This window comes from Ictalurus furcatus, chromosome 10, assembly GCF_023375685.1.
Source record: "Ictalurus furcatus strain D&B chromosome 10, Billie_1.0, whole genome shotgun sequence".
Classification (NCBI taxonomy): Eukaryota; Metazoa; Chordata; class Actinopteri; order Siluriformes; family Ictaluridae; genus Ictalurus; species Ictalurus furcatus.
In genome coordinates, this window is record NC_071264.1 from 16,670,008 (window position 1) to 16,676,007 (window position 6,000).

Here is a 6,000-nt window from a genome sequence, read left to right on the forward strand (position 1 = left end):
CTGCTGCCTTATCATCTGTAATAGATATTAATAAAGTGGGTATTGTAGTGGAACTGACATTTTCTGTGTCTTTTTCTGCTCTTCCTCACTTTCTCAGTGTCTGTCCTTCAGGAATGATATTACATCCATTTTTAAATTTAAATTTAAATTGCTGTGGGTTCAATACAAGACTCTCACTCGATTAACGAAAATGTCAGTTTTGTTGGACGCACTGTGAGAAAAGTGATGTAAAATTAGGAGGTGCTACAAAGGAAGGATAAAGCATGCATTTGAGACTTAGCGAGGTTCTGTGCAGATTTTTTTTGTTTAATACACTCCCAATTTTTACTACTTCAGGGTTGTTGCATCTACAAATCCCCATCACACAAACCCACACACACACACACCCCACATTACCATGAAGCATGTCCTGTCTGACATCACTGCCTTGTTGTGACAGTTTCATCTGTGCGCTTAATGCCCTTGTTCCCTTCACTTCCTCTTTTTGAGCATCACCCAGACAAGTGGAAGCCTTTACAACACTTACTGATGCTATCCATCATCTCCTCCTTAAGACGAAGAGCCATGCTTCAAATTTGTCTCCTTTGTGGTCAGTCTGTTTTTTTTCCTCTGCGGTCTTAAAGGGTGATTGCTCTTTTCTCTTCACCTTGTTCCAAACACAGTAATGACTTGAGGTATTCATAATTCAAGCAGCATTGATTTGTGGTTGGAGCCGTGCATTAGTGCTAAGGTGAAAAGACGGGGTAGCGTCATTAGCTTAGAACACACAAACACACACCATTGAGAACTCTGAGTGAATAAGATTTGTGTGCGGATTTTCTTAGATTTCAATTTGTGGCAGCCTGAGAAAACCATCATATGGTGAAATTTTGACATTTTTTACTATGTAAATTTTCAGATGTCTAAATCAGTCTAAATGTCTAAATCAGATATGTAGCTCCTGAAGTAGGTAGCTGTGTCTTGCTAGTGTATGGTGCGGATGGAAAAGGCAGGATGCAAGTGTGTAAACTCAGCATTTGGTTTATCAGGTTGAATCTGGAAATCATTGTCAAAGTACATATCAAAGTACATAAGACATTAGAACACAGGCAGGCAACATCACACAAGGATAATCCATAAACAGAAAACAAGAAAACAGGTGAGCGTAAAAAACAAGAAATACTAAAACAGAAGGGCATTGAAATACAAAATACTTAACGGCGAATACAAAACAGGTTAATACAATGTGATCGTACACCAGTGACAGTACCAGAACACAACAATGAAAGCACATGACGTGAAAACAAAATGACATGAAAGCAACACTCAGAAACACATTGCATGCTGAGAGAGGGAATTTGTGACACCTAGACACCACGAAACAAAAAAAATGATTTGGTAAAACTGAACAATACAATGGCAGTATTACTGCAGTACTCACAGAGATAAACTACAAGTGTGCTGAAGAAAGATAGAAATACTGATAATGAATTGAGATTAGAGACAGATATAATCACATTTCATTAATAAGAGTTCCAGTGCAATTTGGGACATGCTCGTGCATTGAAGTTCTATCTCAGCAGCATGGTGACAGTTCTGTTGTGACTATTCCCAAAGTAAACTTGCCTTGAAGTAATTACACTGTGGGTCAGCATCTAATTAATAAGCTAGAACAATGCAATCAGTCATCACAAACAGTTGTGAGCCGCCACGAGGCTGGCGGTGGCTGAGTGCATTACTATTATTAGCACACTGTCGCATGCTAAGCAGGACAACTTTTTCCTCCAGTCTGGTGGTTTAAATTACATTATTCATTTGGCAGACTTTTTTTTTTTAATCCAAAGTGAAGCAGAATGTAACCCAAAAATCCAATTCATACAGATGAAGAGTTGGATGGTTGTATGTCTGGCTGTGTAGGATATGACAACCTTCTGGTCGCAGAGTTAACACTCCAGCAAGCTAATTAAAACACACAGACGGTTTCAGGTGTTATAGAACATCAAGTATTATCAATGTGTGCAAAGATCTTACAGTGATGGGAATTCTGGATCTTTTTAGTACAGTTGCAATCAAAATTATTCAACCAGCATTGCAAATCAGATTTATTGTCAAAATTTACAGACTTTCAGCTGTTTGCAATTAACAAATCAAACAAAAGCAATCAAAATAGTTAAACACATCAAATGCTTCGAGTGGTTTCCCCAAATTGATCTGAAAATGCAACTTATAATGACTTCTCCAATTTCAAAATTATTCACGGTGTTGTCTCAAGCACACCTGATGCAACTAATCAAGGGCTTCATTAGTTGCACCAGGTGTGCTTGAGCTGGAACACATGAAATACCTGAACTGGCTAGGGGCAGAAAATTGATGAAATTCCAGGATGGGGGCAGGAAAAGGAAACTATAAACAGCTGCAACCAGATTTCTGAGAGGACAGATTGTGAAAAACCCTTGAGTGACTGCAAAAGCAAGACTTGGTGGCAACAGGCACTGAGGTTTCAGTGAGCCCAGTAAGGTGCGTACTAAACGCAGAAGGTTTCCATGCCAGAACTCCAAGATGTACACCACTACTGACCCAAAAGCACAAGAAAAGTCGTCTCAAAATCATATAAATAAGCCACAGAAGTTTTGGGATTCTGTTCTGTGGAGCGAAAAAACAAAACATTTTGGCACGATGGATCAGTGCTATGTCTGGAGAAAGAAGAATGAAGAAAGGACACTCTGTCCACAGTAAAGCATGGTGGTGGCTTGGTGATGCTCTGGGGCTGCTTTGCATCCTCTGGCACTGGAAACCTGCAGCGTGTGGAAGGCAAGATGGATTCACTGACGTATCAGGAAATCCTAGAAAGAAACATGCCGTCAGTGAGGAAGCTGAAGCTTGGGCGTCATTGGACCTTCCAACAGGACAATGATCCCAAGCATACCTCAAATTCTACCAAGGTTTGGTTGCAAAAGATGCCCTGGAAGATTTTACAGGGCCATCACAGTCACCTGACCCATATAAAATCTCTGGTGGGATTTAAAGAAGGTGGTTGCAGCACGGAAACCCAAGAATATTATTGAACTGGAGGCCATTGCTCATGAGGAATGGGCTAAGATTCCTCAGGAAGCTGGTGTCTGGCCATGCATCTCATTTGCAGCAGTACTTAGTATCTAGTATCTAGTATCTATACTTAGTAAGTACTAAAGATGCGTGTCATGAAGGGTTTTTTTTTTAATTTTGAAACTGGAGAAGTCAATTGAATTTGGGGAGGGGCGGACGGTGGCTTAGTGGTTAGCACGTTTGCCTCACACCTCCAGGGTCTGGGGTTCGATTCCTGCCGGGGCCATGTGTGTGCGGAGTTTGCATGTTCTCCCCGTGCTGTGGGGGTTTCCTCCGAGTACTCCGGTTTCCTCCCCCAGTCCAAAGACATGCATGGTAGGCTGATTGGCGTGTCTAAAGTGTCCGTAGTGTATGAATGGGTGTGTGAGTGTGTATGTGATTGTGCCCTGCGATGGGCACAATATGGGGTACAACTGGTACAGCTGGCACCCTGCCCAGCCTGCCCAGCGTGTACCCCGCCTTGTGCCCATCGCAGGACACAATCACATACACACTCACACACCCATTCATAGGCGGGGTACACGCTGGGCAGGTACCCCGTATTGTACACCCGCGTGTACCCCGTATTGTGCCCGATGCTCCCTGGGATTGGCTCCAGGTTCCCCCGCGACCCTGAATTCCCCAGTTGGTCAATGTCTTATGACATGGAAGAGCTTTTTTTGGGAAGAAATCAGCAAGGACCTACAAATGTGCATAGAGAAATACAGTAAGCACCACTGCATTAGTGTTATTGTGCCTGCTGTGTCTGTGCTTCATTAACATTTATCCTGATAACTGATTTCCCCTAATACACTTTACATACATTGCATCTTCAACAAGGCTTCCATGGAAGCATTTGTGTGTGTGTGTGTGGTGCAAATCATTCCTTTTTCCCCAGTCATAGGTAAGTAGGCCAGACAGAGTAAGTAGGCCCAGTTTCCAAAAGTGTCTCAGGCAGAACCCTTTCATTTTATTTATGTTTGTCATTTTTACTCCCTGGACAAAACAATTATTTATGCAGTTGACCTCCAAAATCCATCATTCACTGTCCATGCTGAAGATAGACACTAGCTATTGATTAAAAGTGAATAAATTTGAAAATGCATATTTTTTCAAAACCACAAATGTATGATTGCTTTGTGATTTCCACATTTCTACAATGGTGAAACATTATGCATCAGGTATTTCAATTCTATGTTGGATTGCTTTGTGTAAGCCAAACAAAATATGGCCCGAGTCCTCCTTTGCTGATATAATAGCCTCCACTTTTCTGGGAAGGTTTTCCACTAGATTTTAGAGCATGAAGCATAGTGAGTTCGGACACTGATGTCAGGTGAGGAGGCCTGGGGTGCAGTCACCGTGTAATGTACAATGAGAAAGTGAGAGAGAGAGAGAGAGAGAGAGAGAGAGAGAGATGGAAGCTGGTGATTGACAGCTCATGCACAGGAAGCTGCACACTTCCTGCCTGTTAAAATAGGGCAGTATGTCTTCCGGAGAGCTCAAGGCTTTGTCTTCCTCACAGATCCGTCTCTTTGGGCCGTCCTCATGTTGACTAAGAGCAGTTAAGAGCCTTTGCTTCCTCCTTCCTGCAAGTCTGATGGATGCTGATGTACTCAGTGGGATTTAAGTGCTAGGGTCTGCAACTTTCTCCTCATCTCATCACAGCAGAGATTCTCAAGGCTCTAACCTGCTCATATTCAACTCAACAGCTAATTTCAATTTATACCGTAACTCTTAGGTGGGGGTCCTACCACAAGGCTTTATCCAGTGAAAGGTCAGTGGACTTTTAGTGAACACATGATACAAGCCACTTTTATTTGTTATTTTAGAGTTAAGGTAGAGTTGTCGAAACTCAAAAGCTTCATCCCTGTTAATCCTTTTTGGTTTAAGACACTATGCTTGAATGGACAAATAAAAACAGCCAACCACACATGAAATGTAATTGTGAAAGTTAAAATATAATACATAAAGGAATCATTTACCCATGTTTTCTTTATTGTCACAACCATTACAGTTTAGGTTTTAGTTGGGTTTATATTATATTCCAGATATAGATGCTGATACAACGGTTATCAATTCCAATATTGTGAAAGATGAGAGAGTAACTAATCTGTTTTAAAATAATTAGAGTAAGTTGAGTTTTTTTCAGTGTAGTCAATTCTTAAGTGAAAGTAAAAACTCACTAAAGAATTTTACTTAAGTACATTAACAAAATAAATATGCTAGTAAATGTAACAAAGAAATTGAAACAAATGGTATAACAAAGAAATTGTAACAGGAAATTGTAACAAAGTAATTTAAACTAGTGATATAACAAGGAAGTTGTAACAAAGTAATTGTAACAAGAAATTATAACAAAATAATTGTAGCAAAAAATTGTAACAACGAAATTGTACTTGTAATTGTCACAACCTGTTTTCAACCGTGAAAATGTAATAAAGTAGTTGTATTTGTTATTGTAACAAAGTAGTTGTTACCTCCAATCTCTGCATATTACGCAGCATGTGAAATGTCAGTTCTTGAACTTGAAAAACAGGCAAGAATAAGAATCTGAGTGCCTTTGACAAGGGCCAAATTGTGATGGCTAGATGACTGGGTCAGAGCAACTCCAAATTGACAGGTTGGTGCACGTGAGGAGTGAAGACTCGCCTGTCCGTTCTAATCCTATAGAACAGCTACTGTAGCACAAATTGCTAATGGGAAAATTAATGCTGGCTATGAGAGAAAGGTGTGAGAACACACAGTCCATCGCTGTTTGCTGCATATGGGGCTGCGTTGCAGAAGACCGGTCAGAGCGCCCATGCTGACCACTGTCCACTGCCAAAAGCACCTGCGTGCTTTTGGCCTAAACAATGTTTAGGTATGCCTACCTAAACATTGTTGCAGACCAAGTACACCTCTTCATGGCAACAGTATTCCCTAATGGCAGTGGCCTCT

At 40.9% G+C, this 6,000-nt stretch overlaps 1 protein-coding gene across 2 annotated transcripts in view; it reads left to right on the forward strand.

Annotated features, from left to right (window-relative positions):
* ptprsa (protein tyrosine phosphatase receptor type Sa) overlaps positions 1-6,000 on the forward strand; it is a 269,659-nt gene that overhangs the window by 22,268 nt on the left and 241,391 nt on the right. Inside the window, exon 1 of one of the 2 annotated variants that reach the window (XM_053634471.1) lies at positions 4,301-4,837. The exons of the other annotated variant lie outside the window; for it this stretch is intronic. The gene's annotated coding sequence lies outside the window, so the exon portion shown is untranslated. Of the gene's footprint in view, positions 1-4,300; positions 4,838-6,000 lie in introns of those variants that run through there. 2 annotated transcript variants of the gene reach the window in all.